An 18,633-nucleotide genomic window follows, 5' to 3' on the forward strand; every position below is an offset into this window, starting at 1 on the left:
GGAATTTGAAAATAATCAAAAGCACTGGCATTAGTGGTGTGGTATTTCAATCTCAAATTACAGTAACACACAATTACATCAGTCAACTAGAAAGCTGAAGAGGAGATCGACCCAACCTGTGTGCAGACTTTAGATAATTAAACCACTGTCATTTCTCATCTACAAAAAGGACTTGGAATTGGAAACCACTGTAAGGCATCCAGTTCCTCGGCAGCATGGAAATAGAACAGCAGCACAGAAAACATAACAATAGTATCTAGGTTAGTACTGAATTGGGTAGACAGATGGCAAGTGAAGTTCACTGACAAATACTAAATCACACATGGGCCAAAAATGTGGACCATGAGCATACGACAAATTGAATAAAATCAGCACAGAATACCTAAAGGAGCCAAGGAGCAACAGCAGAAACATTACTCTCCATGCAAAATTAAAAGCCTAGGATAGTCAACACAGTAAAACTCCCAGTCTAAGGTTTTATTGTAAACTAGCAAGCCACGCAGCAAATATCCTGTTCAGTTTTTGGTCATCATGAAATAAAAATATACCATCCCCATCTCTTAAAACATTGTTATTTAAAACAGACATATAGTTATAATGGTCAAAAAGCTTTAATAATTTGCAATGAATAGAATCATAGTACAGTACAACACAGAAGAACATTTGGCCCATAATATTTTCAGCTCTTTGAAAGAGGTATGCAATACTTTATAGGTTTCAGTATGACAGTCAGGATGGCGAAATAAGCAGAAAATGCATATAGACTTCAACACTGAAAAGAATCAAGTGATGTCCTTTGAGGACTAATGTGGAAAGACAGTATACTATAAATGGTATGATTTTGGAAAGTGCAGATGGAAAGACATAAATCGGTCTCCCATGCACACAAATTCTTAAAGTGGCATGCCAAGTTGATAAACTGGTCAAAAAAAAAACAAATGGATTATTTGGGTTTATAAGTAGAGGAATAGAACAAATAGGCAAATAAATCATGTTAGATCTTCATTAATCACTGGCTAGTCTCAGCTGGGGTATTGTGGACAATTCTGGGAACCACATGAAAGAATCAAAGAAGCACTTCATTTCCAGACTAAATAGAGAAGCTGATTTCTTGCTAAAGAAACGGACACATATCAGCAGGTTAAAATGAAGACTACGGGCATTTCACAGCAAGCCTAACTACACACTCACATTATGAAGTTGTACAGGGAAATAACTAACCACCTTCATATTCCTGTCTTATGGTTTGTCTGGGTAATCCTTATGAAGATGTGTCTGTCCAAATATGCATAGTAATAGCAAAGAAACTATTTGCCATTGTGGAAATTGGCAGAAAGCACGTTTAAATTGTCAGGGTATGATTACCCTCTGATATTCTCTAGAATCTGAGCCATATGATTGGTAGAAGAATGAAATGGCTATGTGGACAGGGGTTACAACTCTACCAATGAGGAAATAAGGTATGGCCTTTGCATTGTCACTTACTACAAGAATTAAAATCAGAAGTAAAGCATTTTGTGAGATGGATGCCTGACAATTGGATAGTGATAAAGGTTTGGACCTTCTAATAGAGTTCCTGGATGAAATCTACAAGAAAGGTGATCTATCAAATGCCTTTGAGGCATGGTCAGAGTTTCATAGATTTCAGAAAACAGATGGTCATTCCACAGAAGAATGTATCATATCATGGACTTTAGTAGATAACATAAAAGGTTGACAAGGTTCAATTTAGGGATCCTTGGATCTGTAGTGACATTTTAAGTTACTGGATTGTGCTAAGGTGTCTCATATGGACAAGCAATTATTTCCAAATATTAGTGTTCAGTTCACAGAGCAGGAGACTCCATTGGATTAGAAACCTGCTGCCTAAAAAAATTCCTGGGGAAATAGCTTTCATGGAAAAAGAGACATTCCACTGTGACACAAAGAATAGGGGACTCAATAATTGCCAGATTTTGAAAGAGCCTAGATACTAGACACCCGCATCAATACAACTGAAAGGCACAGCGTAATTGCAAGTTTTTATTTTCTTTCACAGTAGACAAAATTTGAACTGTTGGGGTTCCCAAGGAACAAATTATAGGTGCTCCAAGTATAAATCAAAGTATCAAGGGGGGGTGGGGGGGGTAGTTTGTGAGGAGAACCCCCAGGAAAACTTCAGTGGAAATTAGTATTGGGAAAGGAAAACAACAGAAGTAAAATCCTTGGGAGCTGTGAATCACTTTTGATTGGTTCCAGGAGAGGTGAATGTCTAATTAGGAGACTTAGTAACATAACAAAATTGGGGGGAGGGTTTCAGTTGTCATTAAAAAGTAGAAAGGGACAAATTTTGATGGTTGACTAAAGCACAAGTTGCCTACGATAAGAAAATAACATTTAGTTATCTGCTCTTTTTAATTTGTCACAGTAAAAGTGTGAAATCTTGTTGCGTCTCCTTCCTTTAGCTAGGAAAGAGAAATTTGAACTTTCAGTATTAGTCTCTATGGATATCATAACAATAGTCTGGACTATTGGCATGGAGACATGAGTTCAAGTCCCACTATGGCAGCTGGGGAAGTTAAACAAATCTGAAACGTGGACAAGAGCACATGCGTAGACAAGTATCGGCGGCCATCTCGCGTGGTCATATTGCTTTGGCAGGAGACACTTTGAGTAAAGCTGTGGCCTCAAAGTAAAACCCTAATGATAAGTACTCTTACTTAAACAAAAGTTGATTGTACATGTTACCACAACAATTATCACTTTTTACAATAAGCAGCTTATTTTGGGAAATAGGCTATAGCAACGCCTTGTCAAGAAATATTCAGCAATTTATTTAGTTCATCTTTTACTTTGATAGATTTGTATACAGTTGAATTGCAATTACCAAATTTCCATATAGGCAATAAATGAAAGAAATAAATGAGGAAGAAAAAAGTTTGAATGAGTCAAATACATGCATAAGTTTTCATTTTTAAGTACAGAACAAACATATTACACTTGAATATACGAAGTACTACCTGAACATTTTTTAAAGTATGGTTCAACGTCTCAATGAAATTCTGTATTTCATCATCTTTGTTTGCCAATGTTGTGATAATTCTTTGCAATGCATCCTATGATAAAGAGAAATTTGTTAGCCGCCTAACAAAATTACATTCTATCTATGTACCAACACCAATATTGCATTTGATATAGGGATAGAAGTTTATGCTAGAGCTTCCTATGCAAGCGTTAGGCATATATATGTACTACATGTAAAGGCTTTGCCCCTCACCCATTTCCATGATTGTTTCGATTAAAGGGTGTGCAATTTTAACAATTAGAGGCTCGCCTGTGGCTTGTCTCAGACCAAAAGGAGGTTGTTTATTAATAATGTTACAACATGGTGGACATCCCACAGTCCAGCAAGATGCTTGTGGCTAAAAGGAAATGGTTTAGTGCTCTGTAGCACAGTTCACTTTCCCAAATTTTTCCTGGGTCATGCTGTCACTCAAACTCCAGCGTGTCCAATGTTTAACCCAGATTGAGAAGGATTGTGATGTCTAGTTTGGACACACTGGCCCAATGCAGCAGCTGATCACAAGCCTTCGGCATATCTTGTGCAAATTGTGGCTCTGCATCTAGACTCATTTGCGCCTTATCTGGCACCCATTACACAATCCACCATACGAACATACGAATTAGGAGGAGTAGGCCACTCAGCCCCTCAAGTTTGCTCCGCCATTCAATAGGATCTTATTGTAACCTCAACTCCACATTCCTACCTACCCCCGATTTCACCCCCTTGTAAATCAAGGGTCTATCTACCTTTGCCTTAAAAATATTCAGGCTCTGCTTCCACTGCCTTTTGAGGAAGGGAGTTCCAAAGACTCTCAACCCTCAGAAAAAATTTCTCCTCATCTGTCCTAAATGAGCAAATTTTTAAACAGTGTCCAAAAGTTATTTCTTTAAAAAAAAACTGTCCTTTTCTTAGTTCTCTCTCTTTAATTTCGCCTCCCTACTTCTGTATCTTTACTTTCAGCCTGCGTTTTCTGGCATGTTGCACTTTAAAAAAAAAATTACTTCTGTTTATTTTCTCACCCTATTCTTCGTAAATGCATTCCTGGAATAAGAAAATAAGAAATAGGAGCAATGGACCCCTCAAATCTGCTGCGCCATTCAATATGGTTATGGTTGATCATCTGTTCAACTCCATTTACCCACACACTCACCATTCCATGTGACCAAATATTTGTCCATCTCAACCTTGAAAAACTCAATGATAGAGCATCTACAATCCTCTGAGGTAAAGAATTCCAAGGCTCTCAATCATTCGAGTGAAGAAATTTCTCCTCGCCTCAGTCCTAAATGATCAACACTTCACCCTGAGATTCTTCCCATGTTCTAGATTCCTCAGTGCCTATCCCGTCAAGCCCCTTCAGAATCTTGTACTTTTCAATGAGATCACTTTGCGCTCTTCTAAACCCCAAAGGGCATAGGCCCAATTTACTCAGCCGATCATAGGAGGGCAACCCTCTCATCCAGGAACCAGTATAATGAACCTTTGCTGTACCGCCAAGGCAAGCATATTTTTCTTTAGATATGAAGTCCAAAACTGCACACAGTACTCCAGCCCTGTACAATTGTAGCAAGATTTCTTTATTCATATACTCCAATATATGAATATGCCTCATTTATCCCTACTCTGCTTCCTGTCTATTAACCAATCCTTTACCAATGCTAATATTACGCCCTCACCCAACTCCATGAGCCCTTATCTTGCGTATCAAACTTGTGTATCACCTTATTGAATTTCTCAGCCTCAGTGGTTAAAATGAAAGTGATTAAGACGACAGGATGATATTTCCGCTGTCTGGGGTGTCTAGAACAAAGTGTCACTGTCTCAGGATACGGGGTAGACCATTTAGGACTGAGATAAGGAGAAACTTCTTCACTCAGAGGGTGGTGAATCCGTGGAATTCTCTACCACAGAAGACTGTGGAGGCCAAGTCACTGAATATATTTAAGGAGGAAATAGATTTCTATACATTAAAGGCATCAAGGGACATGGGGAGAGCATGAAAGTACTGTGTTGAGATAGAGGATCAGCCATGATCATGTTGAATGGCAGAGCAGGCTCGAAGGGCTGAATGACCTACTCCTGCTCCTAATTTCTATGTAATCACTCATCAGCTATGCATCTCCTTTGACCCTAATCCTGCATCTATTATTTTAGAACATTTTCTTGTCAGTGAATTATTAGATTTATAAAATTTACCCAATCACTTGCTGCAATCTAGCATTTAAAAGAGCAAAGAAAGGTCAAGTAAATCTCCTTAGCTTAGGTGAAGCAACAGAATGGGCAGGTATGTCATCTCCATTGAATTGAGTGCAAAAATAATGAGGCTTGACCCCCAAAACAAGTTCATCCTACTGACATGCATGATGCCAACACTTTTTTAACCATTGCATTGTAACTACAGACCTGCAGCCACCATCTCCAGTGAACTGTTACAGTGACATTAGATAGACAAGTCTGGGTAAAACAGACAATAGAAAAAAAAACTAGATTCTTCAGAAGTTTATTATTCGTACATGGGATGTGGGTATCGCTGGCTGGGCCAGCATTTATTGTCCATCCCTAATTGCCCTTGAGAACTGACTTGGCATGAAATGGCCATTTTGGAGGGCATTTAAAAAAAAAAGTCAACCACATTGCTGTGGTTTTGTAGTCACATGCAGGCCAGGCCAGACCAGATCAGGTAAGGACGCCAAATTTCCTTCCCTAAATGACATTAGTGAACCAGATGGGTTTTTATGACAATCAACAGTGGTTTCATTGTCATCATTTTTTTTATTGAATTCAAATTCACCATCTGCCAAGGTGGGATTTGAACCCAGGTCCCCAGAGCATTACCCTGGGTATCTGGAGTGATAGTCTGGTTACACCATAGTGGTATTATACAGCAGTGATATTATACAGCAGAGGTATAAAGTGTCAAGTCTTGTCATGGTACACAATCAGCATTCTCTCATCCATGCAGACACACCCTGGTCTCCTATGCAGTCACTTATGCTCCATTTAATTTTTCCCTTTGAAGTACATCAGCTCCCCTATGCATGTTAAGCATGAGAGCAAGAATGAAAGACTCATGCAGGAAAGAGATGACTAGAATACAGGAGTGGACAGATTATGCTCACTTTAAAAATCAATGCAGACATTGTCAGTCTCACTCACCCTCATCTTTCCACCTCTCACAATCCCTGTGCAAAGGGATGGGTCAGACTGTCGCACATGTCAAAATGCCACGGGCACCCACACCCAATTGCCAAGAGCCAAGCAAATTTTAATTCAGTCCAAACAAGCAATCTAGATAGTGGTTCTAATCATATCCTCTGATTCTTAAAAGAGAAATTCTTTACTGCCAAACTACACTGTTACCAGTATAACATACACTGACGAGATCAATCTGCCAATCCACTAATCCTGTAAATGCTCGTCACAGTGGGTTGAATCAGACAGTAGTCACACCATTTTTGGCTCAGACAACATATAGATTAGGATTTAGCGCAGATACTTATATATATAAAAAAATCAGCTGAACACTATGATACAGGATTTCTTTCTAATCTTGCAGCTCCAAGATACCAAAACGGACATTGCTACTACAGCTAATCTTGTCTCAGACTTCCATTGTTACTGAACAAGTAGTTAAACAAGGACTTAAAGATCATCTGCAGAATTAACTACTTTCAGAAAATGTAATATTGTTTCTCATGGAAGCAAGTTTGTAACACTTCAGCACAGATACTCAGCATATACACTTATTGAAGGATACAATGTAAACCCATTTTGCAATAAATCATTCGTAACCCGGCCAACACCCTACGTTAGTCCCAATATTGATCTGCAAGTCTAATATCCTGTGGACTGACAACTGCTAAAACCAGCCGGCAGGGGAGGGGGGGTGGGGGGAAGGTCACTTAACACACCACAATGATGCAACGTTTTCACTCCTCTGCAACAGCCTGTTGGGAATGCGAATAACCAAACTGTCCCATTTCACCCACCCCATCCCAAACTCACCCCCACATCCCATCCCTCTTCCAAACCTGAACACAACAAGTGGATCTTAAATATCATAGCAGCCTTTGACCTTGCCTTGTGGATCTTAAATATCATAGGAGCCTTTGACCATGGCAAATAAACTGGGGTTGGGAATAGCCCCCAAAGATTCAAACCAAACTAATCACAGAACTAAAACCAAACTGAATTGAATAAAACCAAAATAAATTAATAAACAATAAATCGAATAGAACTGGACTAAGTTGAGGTGGGGGTGAAGCTGCAGCCGGGATCAGAGATTTGGGGATGAATCTGTAATCTCACACGGAGGCAGGGGGGTGGTGCATGTAAATCTGTTGAGGGGGGGGGGGGGGGGGGGTGTCAATCGGTAGCCACGGGGTGGAGGTGCAGGGGATGTGGGTCAATCTGGAGCCGGGGGTTGAGGGCGTGCAGGTCAATCCGGAGCCGGGAGGGGGCTGTAAGGGTCAACCTGGAGCCAGTACGGGTCAACTCGGAGGGGGGTGCTGTGAGGGTCGATCTGAAGACGGAGGGTGGGGGGCGGAAGTGGCTTGAATGGGGGGTGTGTGTGGAGACGGTGAATCTGGGGCAAGGGGGGCGAGGGAGGGGGAGGTGGAGAGGGAGGGTAGGGGGAGGGGAGAGGGGGGGTAGGGGGAGGGGAGAGGGGGGGTAGGGGGAGGGGAGGGGGAGGGGAGAGGGAGGGAGGGGGAGAGGGGGGAGGGGGAGGGGGAGGGGAGAGGGGGAGGGGAGAGGGAGGGAGAGGAGAGAGGGAGGGAGGGAGAGGGAGGGAGGGGGAGGGGAGAGGGAGGGAGGGGGAGGGGAGAGGGGGAGGGGAGAGGGAGGGGAGAGGGGGAGGGGAGAGGGAGGGGAGAGGGGGAGGGGAGAGGGAGGGGGAGGGGAGAGGGAGGGAGGGGGAGGGGAGAGGGAGGGAGGGGGAGGGGAGAGGGAGGGAGGGGGAGGGGAGAGGGAGGGAGGGGGAGGGGAGAGGGAGGGAGGGGGAGGGGAGAGGGAGGGAGGGGGAGGGGAGAGGGGGGGAGGGGAGAGGGGGGGAGGGGAGAGGGGGGGAGGGGAGAGGGGGGGAGGGGAGAGGGGGGGAGGGGAGAGGGGGGGAGGGGAGAGGGGGGGAGGGGAGAGGGGGGGAGGGGGGGAGGGGGGGAGGGGGGGAGGAGAAGAGGAGAGGGAGGGGGGGGGAGAAGAGGAGAGGGAGGGGGGGGGAGAAGAGGAGAGGGAGGGGGGGGGAGAAGAGGAGAGGGAGGGGGGGGGAGAAGAGGAGAGGGAGGGGGGGGAGAAGAGGAGAGGGAGGGGGGGGAGAAGAGGAGAGGGAGGGGGGGGGAGAAGAGGAGAGGGAGGGGGGGGGGGAGAAGAGGAGAGGGGAGAAGAGGAGAGGGAGGGGGGGGAGGGGAGAGCCAACCTGCAGCCAGTGGGGGCGGGGAGTACCAACCAGGATCTGCAAAGGGATGATGGGGGTCAACCTGAGACCACGATGGGGGGGCGGGTGCGGTGCGGGTCACACCGGAGCAGCGGGTGGGGTCAAACTGGAGCCGGAATGAGAGGTGCGGGTCAATCTGGAGCCGCGGCTCTGACCGGGCTCCTCTCTTTTGCTATCGCCTCAGACTCCGTCGTCGTTGCGGGTGAAGGCGTGGGAGGGACCCGACTCATCCCTATCTCAGGCGAGAGGCCAGGCACTTACCCGCTGGGAGTCCATGGAGGCAGTGAAGCCTCCCGGCGGCCGCTGACACTGACCCCCAAAAACAAGGAGACGCCCGGGGCTCGGACACTGACCACAGACAGCCCGGCCCGGTCTATTGCGCATGCGCAGCAACTGGCGGCACAACGCAGGATATGAATATTAAAGAGGGAGGAGTGACGCCACAATCCAGGACGTCACAAACACGCTCTCTGCGCAATGAGCTTTTCACTTTGGCCGCGCAGGCATCAAAAAATTGCTAAATAATATTTCTTAAAGCCAGAATCTGCTGAGAAACATAATGCTGCTTGACCTTATAACGTGCCAATCGTGCAGCAACTTGTGGAGACTGTGGACGAGATTGTCGTTAAATTGAAAAGAGCAGCTCGCCGTTGCGCATTGAACTCAAACTAAGCTCACCGCAGAAAGTTTGGGCTATTTAACTACATAAGTATGATCGCTTAGTAGTACAAAACTTGAGTATTGCTGAAAAAAGCGACATGCTTTGAAGCTTTTCATCTCGCACTCATCAGGACAGATTTGCTCTGATAAGTACAAGAGGAAAAGCTTTGGCAGCATGCCTCTTTTTCTCAGCAATACTCAATTGTAAGAATCCTTTTAATATTGTGATTATTATTAATGCAATGCCAATCAGCCTCTTTGGCGCAGAAATGGAACAATTTAAAATTTTGTGTCTCATTCCTAGTGTCCTAGTCTTCCAAAAGAAGCACAGGAGGAAATAACAATGGCTCTGACCAGCATTTTCCAATCCTCTCTTACTCGTGTGGTGCCAGAGGACTGAAGACTGCCATTACTGTATCATTGTTTAAAAAGTGAGGAAGGGATAGCCCATATAATTACACGTCTGTCAGCCTAGTTTTGGTGGTGGGCATTTATTGAAAAAAAATGAGGGACAGTATAAATCATCATTTAGAAAGGCACAGATTGTTCAAAGCCTCGTGGATTTGTTAAGGGGGGCTTGTGTCTGACTAACACAATTGAATTTTTTGAGGAGGTAACAAGGATTGTCGATGAGGGAGCTGTTTGATGTATCTTCCTGGCAGACTGGTCAAAAAAGTAAAAATCCATGGAATCCAAGGGCAAGTTGGACCCAAAATTAGCTCAGTGGCAGGAAGTGAAGGGTTATAGTTGACAGGTGTTTTTCTGATGGGAAGGCTGTTTCCAGTGGGGTTCCATAGGGCTCAGTACCAGGTCCCTTGCTTTTCAATGATTTAGACATATATTTAGGGGCCCATGATTAAGACTTTTGCAGATATAAACATTTCTTGTGTGATTGATAGTGAGGAAGAAGGTTGTAGACTGCAAGAAGATAACTATGAATTAGTCAGGCAGCTAGGAAAGTGGCAAATGGAATTCATCTTGAGAAAAGCAAAGTAATACATTTATGGAGCGCAAACAAAGTAAGGGGATACACAATATAAATGGTAGGATACTGAGAACTTGCAGTGCATGTCCACAGATCTCTGGAGGTAGTAGGACAGGTAGATAAGGTGATTAAGAAGGCATGTGGGATGCTTTCCTTATTAGCCGGCACATAGAGCAGGAAAGTTATGTTAGAACTATCTAAAACACTTGTTAAATCACAACAAGAGCACTGTATAAAGTTCTGCTCACTGCATTATAGGGAGGATATGATCACACTTGAAAGGGTCCAGAGGAGATTTATGAGGATGATGTCAGGAATTAAGAATTTTTGGCTATGAGGAAAGGCTGGATAGGCTGGAGTTGTTTTCTTTGGAACACAGGAGGCTGAGGAAAGGTTTAATTGAGGTGTATAAAAGTATAAGTGCCCAAGATAGAGTGGCTAGGAAGGACATATATCTATGAGCAGAGAGGCCAATAACCAGGGAGTCTTGTTTTAAAGTAATTGGTAAAAGGAATAGGGGGGAGTTGGTGAGAAATGTTTTTTAGGCAGAGGGTAGGTGGTGGGGTCTTGGAACTTACTGCGTGAAGGGGTGTCGGAGGCAGAAACCCTCATCGTATTTCAAAAGTACCTGAAATGCTGTAACCTACAGGATTATGGGCTAAGAGCTAGGAAGTGGGATTAGGCGGGATTGCTCTTTTTTAGTCAGCACAGACACAACAGACCAAATAGCTTCTTTCTTGCGAAAATTATTTATGTTTCTGAAACACAACATCGAATTCCACACATATTGGGCTGGATTTTATGCTCCCCCGCTGGCGGCTTTGAATGTGGGGGGCACGTAAAATTCAGTGGCCTTCCTGCTCCCTATCCCCAATTAACGGCCACTTAAGTCCTCATGACATCACCAGTATTTTAACCGTGGCGGGGAGGCCCATTCCATGCAGGAAGCCAGGCAGCTTTAGTTCTGTGGGCTTGTGTCGGGCAAGGGGATGGGGGCATTCTTTTCAGGCCTCCTGGACAATTAGAGGCAGCCCCACAAAGATTCCCACCTTCCCCTCTATTTTCTCCCTGTCCCCTGACCTCTTGAACCTGGGCCACACCCCTCATTCCCCTTGCTGAGTTCCCCAACTCCAGGCTTACCTGGGTTCCTTGGCGCAGTGAGACTGCTTGTAGTCCCAGCCATGGCCACCGCTACCAGCTGGTGCTGCTGGGATTACAGAGCTGCTGGCCGTCTAATTGGCGCCATTTTTAAACACCACCCAAACACACACATCTCACTTTCTACGGCCCAGCTGTCTCCAGGACACACACACACATGTCTTCGAGCCAAAAGAAGAAGGCTGCAAACTTCAAGAAGAAGCACACTGCTTCAGCCACAAGACCCTCCAGGCCTTGATCAGAGGAGTGCAGGCACATAGGATTGTCCTATATGCCAGTGATGGTTACAGAAAGCATACCAGCCTCGCCTCTCTGGCCTGGGAGGCCATCGCGGGGGACATCAACGTGGCTGGCAACCGCACCCGAAACACCATCCAATGCAGGAAGAGGATAAATTATCTCATCCACTCTGCCAGGGTAAGTCATCCTTCAGCTCCCTCCAATTGTAAACTCTCATCATGGCATCATGTAATCAAAGGGCCACTCTCTTCAGGGATCTCACACAACGATTAGCGGAGGACACATATCTCTGATTGTCTCACGGAAACTTTCACATCAACACCACCTCATCTATCCTGCTGCACATTCTCCATCCTCAGACCTTCTGGGGGGGGGGGGGGGGGGCGGGGCTCACCACATACAGGGGGCATGTATCTCTCCCAACCTATGCTCATCCCTTCTTATCACATGCCTTTCTTTTGTCTTCATCCAGGGCAAGCTTGCCACAACAGACGTGAAAGGGTGCTGACCAGGGTGGGGAGGGGGCTGGGGTGGGGGCATGGCCGACATCATTGCACTCAGTGAGTTTGAAGAAGCAGCAATAGAGATTTCTGGGGAGGACAGGGATCGCTCCTGTGGGGAAGGGGAGATTGGATTGTCTCAGCAACTAAGTACTGATCACAACCCCATCAGTTCATCACATCCTGACAATCACCTGCGATCTTATAATCCTCTTGCTGATCAACTAAAATTCTATTCTCTATCTTTTAGGCACCAGCAGATCGAGGCCCAAAAGGTAGCCCACCATAAGTCTGAGCCCCCAGACCATGTCAAAATAGGAAGATCTGGAAGAAACGTCACAGCACGCACCCACACCCTCCACCAGCGCAGAGACACACACCTCGGTGGGGCATTGTTCTAGATACGGCTCAGGCTCGCCTACTGGAGAACACCTCGCTGACACGTCCCCATAGCAGTTGGAGGCAGGGACAGCCAGGTGTCCGGCACTCAGAGGACTGTTGGAGACCAGCCACCCACTCAGTCGAGACAGACGATGAGCCCTTGAGTGGCAGACCCTTATCAGGCTGGGGTCCACCAGGCCTCAGGTCACCAGAGCATGCCCACCAAGGTCATCACAGACATCAAGGCATACCAGTCAGCAGGCTGCCTCCACCTCTGCCACAGATGTTGGGGCTGCACCCAGACGCAATGGTAGGGTTAGGAAAATTAAGAAATTTTGAATTCAGTTTTGAGTCACGGGTGTGCTACAACTGTGAAAATATTGCACTTTTGTAAATACATTTGATGTTTATATGAATGGCTTGGTCAACTGAAGGCATTCTGATTATGTATATTTGAATCCTCTTATTTCGAGGTTTATCCATCCTCCCATTCAGTAATAGTCTCCCTCTGTGAGATTCACATTCATGTGATGTCAACCTCACTGAAGATAGTTTCTGCACCCTTGTGTGATGTCAGAGTGATGTGTTAAAATCTTCATGAGAAGTGTGTGATGTATGTGCTTGTAACACTTCTTCCTCACAAAACACCATTGTATAAGGGCAGCTCAGCAACTTTGAGGGATTAACAGCAGTTGTCTCTCCTCAGTGGTAGTGGCAAAAGACAAGACATGGATGGGAGGAGGAGATCCCCAACAATGTCCTCATCTCACTGCCCACTGTAGTTTCTTATTTATGTGGCAATGATTGCTTCAAGTAAGTTGCTGCATCGTTCTCATTTGTTGAGTAGACTCTCATTTCCCAGTGTGAGCATATACAGAGGGTACCATTGACCTCCTTAGAGATCATGGCCTAGTGAATGATGAGGCTAGAAGATGCAATTGTGAATGCTGGACTAGCTCTTGATGAGAATGGTTGGACATTCCTTGAGATGAAATGGAATGGCATTGAGGGCCAGGAGAACTGTGGCCATCTCCCCTTGCCTCCACTTTACTCCTCCTGGAATCTAGCAGTGAAAAGTGTCATGGGCACGTCTCCCAGATCATGCTTCCTCCACGGCGCTGTCGCGTTCAAACTGACCCTCATCACCCTCCTGAGATTCCTAGATCTCCTGATCTGCATCCTCCGAAGAGCTCTCATCCTCCTCCATTTCACCCTCTGGCAATGCATCAGTGAGGTTGTGAGTGGCGCAACACATAGCGATGATGCGTGAAACCCTATTGGGAGTGTACTGTAGTGCACCACCTGAGCGGTCCAAACTTCTAAAACGCATCTTCAGAATCCCAATGGTCTGCTTGATTTGGGACTGTATGGAGCTGTGAGCTGCATTGTACCTCTCCTCCAAAGCACTCCCTGGCCAACGCACTGGTGTCATTAGTCAGTATTTCAGTGGGTATCCTTTATCGCCCAGAAGCCATCCCTGCAGACATTCAGGCCCTTTGAAAATCTGAGGCCCCTGGGAGTGAATAAGGATGCATGAGTCATGGAAACTCCCAGGGTACCTGGGACAAATGTGCATTATGTGCTTCCGAAGATCATACACCAGTTGAACATTGATGGAATGATAGTCTTTGTGGTTATAAACATTAGGGGCTGCTGCTGTGGAGCCCTTAAAGCCACATGGGTACAGTCGATTGCACCCTGCACTCTTGGGAAGCCTGAAATAACTGCAAAACTGTTGAATCTCGCAGCCTGGCTATCTTTGTCAAGAACAAACCTCATATAGCGATGTGCCATGCTGTAGAGGGCATCTGTGACCTCCTTGATACATCTTTATGTAGCTGACTGCGAGATGCCGCACAGGTCCCCTGTGGATCCCTGGCCTGACCCAAAGGCAAAACAATTGAGCATGGCGGTCACCTCTAAAGCCATTGGCAGGGGATAGCCTCCAACTCCACGGGGCGTCAGGTCTTAATGAAGAACGTGGCAGATGTGATCTACCAGAGGTTGGGACAAGCGCAGATGTGCGAGGCATTGTCTCTCACTCATTTGTAATTAGGAGATTCTTCTTCATTACACCCTAGATCTAGTGAGTCACCTCCATTGTCTGAGTCTCTCCTCGTGACCCTCTTGTTCTTGCTCTGGCTTCCCTTGACCCTGGACCTCAGACGGGGCCTCCTCCTAGAGCTGCACTCAACGTCACCTCTCTGCCCTTTACCTCCTCCATTGCATTAGGACCCTCAAAAAGGTAGCACTGAGCCCTGGTTCCATTTTTGCTTTTACCTCCTCTCTGAAATGAAACATTGCAGACATTAATGATTAACGGGTCAAGATAGTGAAGCTCACAATATGTTACCTATAGCAACTGTAATGGTCTGTAGTGGTTTCTGCCCTACTTGCATTGTTGTTTGTGCAGCCTTGTCTCTAAGGCGCTAGCACACACATCAAGGTGACCAAAATGCCATCTCAGATAGGTAACATCTGAATCCTCAGTGGTATGAGATGGTTTCAATGAAATGCATGACCTAACCTAACTCAATGCTCCAACCTTTGATCTGGCATACTAATTAACAATACATTTCTCAGGATTAATGACTGGATGCCCTTTGGCCCATTATAAATGTCAACTTTGGAGAGCATGTGACTAGCCTCCAATGATAGGATGCCATATATGCTGCACCTGTGCCTCCTTAATGATTGTCTACATTACCAAATTTTACATTCCTATGTGTTAATGTTGGGATGCAGTGACTGTAATGTTAAGCCATTGGCCAGGATTTTCCCCTCGGCAATTTGGGGGTGGGGCCCGCTCGCCGAGGGGAAAATGACGCAGGATGATGTTGGGAGGAATCCCCGACGTCATCCCGGTCCCTTTAAATTTTTAGGAAGGCTGGAGGACAGCGAAATCAGCTGTCTGCCCGCTGACCTATCAATGGCCAATTGAGGCCATTGATAGGCTAATTAAAGTAATTAAAGACCTGCCTGGCCAACCTTAAGGCTGGCGGGCAGGCCAGGAGCCCCAGCGGGCTCCAGTTTATTCATGAAACTTCATCCACTGGAGGGATGAAGTTTCATGTCCGTTTTGTAAAAAAGTAATAAAGTTTTTGTGTTTTTTATTAACATGTCCCATCTTGTGTGACATTGTCACATGAGGGGGACATGTTAATAATTTTTTAATGTTTCTATTTTTACACGTAACTTACCTGTCACGAATCTCCCTGAGGCAGCACTTTGTACATGCACAAAAGAGCACACTTTGACAGATGGGGAATCCCTCTTCCCCTGGAACAGGAAGCGCATAGCGCTTCCTGTCGGGCCGGTGGGGCCTGCACGCCATCCAAGGGCAAAATTCTGCCCATTGACTTCTGAGTATCCCTGTTACAGCGTCGATAAAGGCATTGGCTTCCAATGGCTTTCTTCGCAAGGAGGCCTTCTTCCTTTCTCTCTAATCAGCCCCCAGTTTACTCTTGTGGCACAAGAAGTTAGAGGGCGCCCCCAGAAAGGCCCCTTTGTCCTACAATACGCTCCTTCCACACAGCCTCAGACCCCTCCCATTCAGAATCGCTTCTACTTTTGATTTATACCTGGGCCTAACTCTATTTGAGCAAGTTGGTAGTTCTGCACTATTATTTTGAAATGCACTTTGACGCTCCCTCTCCGTTTTCCAGAACTCTATCTGGAACCTCACGTAGAGGTAGAGCTCCCTCCTATTATTCTCCAGCCTCCTCCAATATACTGGAACCCATAGTTGTTGTGTTCGACATTCCTACCCTCCCCCTTGAGCTCATCACTACTGATGTGCTCATGTCCCCTCATGTGGACCTCTACTCTCCCCATCTAGAGGCTGTGTGCACTGTCACCTACCGAGGTGAACACCCCACCAGCACCAACCCCCACCCCTCCCCCCACCACCTGCCCCACCTCCAGGAAAGCTTCACATACCCCGCATTTATTATGTGTTTCCCAAATACAGGCTGCAGATGCTTCCCATAGCCATCACCATCCCATCTGCAGCCCAGTACAGAGACAGACAAGGCCATGGACAGTGACTGTGAAACAGCCTGGCACACCAAGCTGTGCATTATTCTTATTGAGCACACAGTTCTGCCCCACCCTGGAGTTGAAGTACACCATGCTTCCAGGGAATATTCCTGCAGCATGTCCACTGCATCCCATGACTGTCTCCAATCTCTTAACTGTGAGATTCACAAAGCCTCAGGACTATCTTTACTCTCTGACTCCTATCCACAGAGTCCCAAGAGTGTCTCTACTCTCTGACTCCTGGCTGCAAGCCCCAGACCAAGGACTTTGACTTTCACATCGTTGCCCATTGACCTCATGACTGAAGACTGCACTGTCTCCTTTCCCAACCCCCCCACGCCCCCTTATGAGTCTCTGTGTGACCCATTCTTCTTGTGCTACACTAACAACCCCCCATCCCTTTCCTATTCCAGAGCCTGTGTGCATCTCTTCTCATTCATATGTGATATCCCTTTCGCCCCCTTGTGAGTCCGTATGACTCTTCTTCAGAGTTTTTATTTGTTAGCCTTGTCGGGCTCCAGCTTCCCACACCTCAGTCCACTCTCTGCCTTCCATCGTTCTCCCTCCTCTCCCCTCTCCTTGCAAAACTTTCCTGCCCCCTGCATTCCATTGTTCCCCCTTCCCCCTGACTCCTTGCAAAGCCTTCCTTCCCCATTACCCCCAATGTGTTTCCCCCTTCCCCCAACCCCTTGCAAAGCCTTCCTTCCTCATTGCCCTCTGTGTGTTCCCCCTGCCCTGCCCCCCACCAATCCCACCCTGGTTGAAATGCTGGTTTGTGAGTGTTCAGCCCTCTATGAGTAACGCTGCACAGTGGTGTCCTTCTAGACAATGGTGGCACCCACCTGGAGCAGACCACCCCTACACCCACCCAGGCTGTAATACTGGTCAGTGCCTGAAAGTTGAGCCCTGCTTGAGTATCGCTGCACAGTGGTGTCCCTGTGACTATGGAGGCAATACCGGGAGCAGACCAACCCTACAGCCCCAGCAGTGTGGCATTCCACTGGCATCACAATGAGGCCGGCGTAGGCTGTGGCAGGTAGGCTATGTAAGTTGTACTCACCTCAAAGTCGCGATTGAAGTGAGGTCCGACTGGTACATGCCACTCTTTTTCAAACAAGATTCAGATTAACGTGATTTCTCACTGGCACGATGCAAGATTGGACAGTGGCATGTGATTCCAGCGAGCAGCTGTTTTAATGAGCATTCATGAGATGGCAATGAATGCAAATGGCGTTCATGCCACCATTAACCCGCCATTGGGAGAATCACAAACTATATTTACGTGGGCAGGTTTCTGACTTTTTGGCTCCTGGTAGATTCTCCACTCCCGCCCGCCCTGAAACCTGCCGTGGGCAGGATGGGAAAATTCCACTCATTGTCTTTGGTCCTTGCCACAAACTCTGTTCCCTAAATGCTGATTTTATCCCTCTGCCTGAACACTATGAAAACAAGTAGCAATGATGATCATCAGATGAAAGGATTGGTTTGCTCTCATTTAAAACAACGAGAGCAGAAAATGCAAATCTTGATGCTGAGGGATAGTAATCCTTTGTGCAACAGCATTCCCAATTTTTTTAAGGAAGAACTAGACAGAGAGAAGTCATACATGGAGCAATACTTAAAAGACACAAGCTCATCCAAATTGTTAATGTAAAACCACAGTTTCAACAACTCCAATTCTGACTCTGCATTCACACTGCAAATCAGATTTAAGGTACAGGTACTGATTGACACTAAATATGATCCCAGTGTCCTTGGCCCAACCATTTCAGCTGCTTCATCAATGACCTTCCTTCCATCATAAGGTCAGAAATGGGGATGTTCGCTGATGATTGCACAATGTTCGGCACCATTTGCAACTCCTCAGATACTGAAGTAGTCCATGTTCAAATGCAGCAAGACCTGGACAATATCCAGGCTTGGGCTGACAAGTGGCAAGTAACATTCGCACCACACAAGTGTCAAGCAATGACCATCTCCAACAAGAGAGAATCTAACCATCACCGATTACATTCAATGGAATTACCATCACTGAATCCCCCACTATTGACATCCAGGGGGTTACCAGAAACTGAACTGGACTAGCCAATAAATACTGTGGCTACAACAGCAGGTCAGAGGCTAGGAATCCTGTGGCGAGTAACTCACCTCATGACTCCTCAAATTCTCTCCACCACCTACAAGTCAGAAATCTGAT

The sequence above is a fragment of the Cetorhinus maximus genome, chromosome 2 (genome assembly GCF_964194155.1).
Source record: "Cetorhinus maximus chromosome 2, sCetMax3.hap1.1, whole genome shotgun sequence".
Lineage (NCBI taxonomy): Eukaryota > Metazoa > Chordata > Chondrichthyes > Lamniformes > Cetorhinidae > Cetorhinus > Cetorhinus maximus.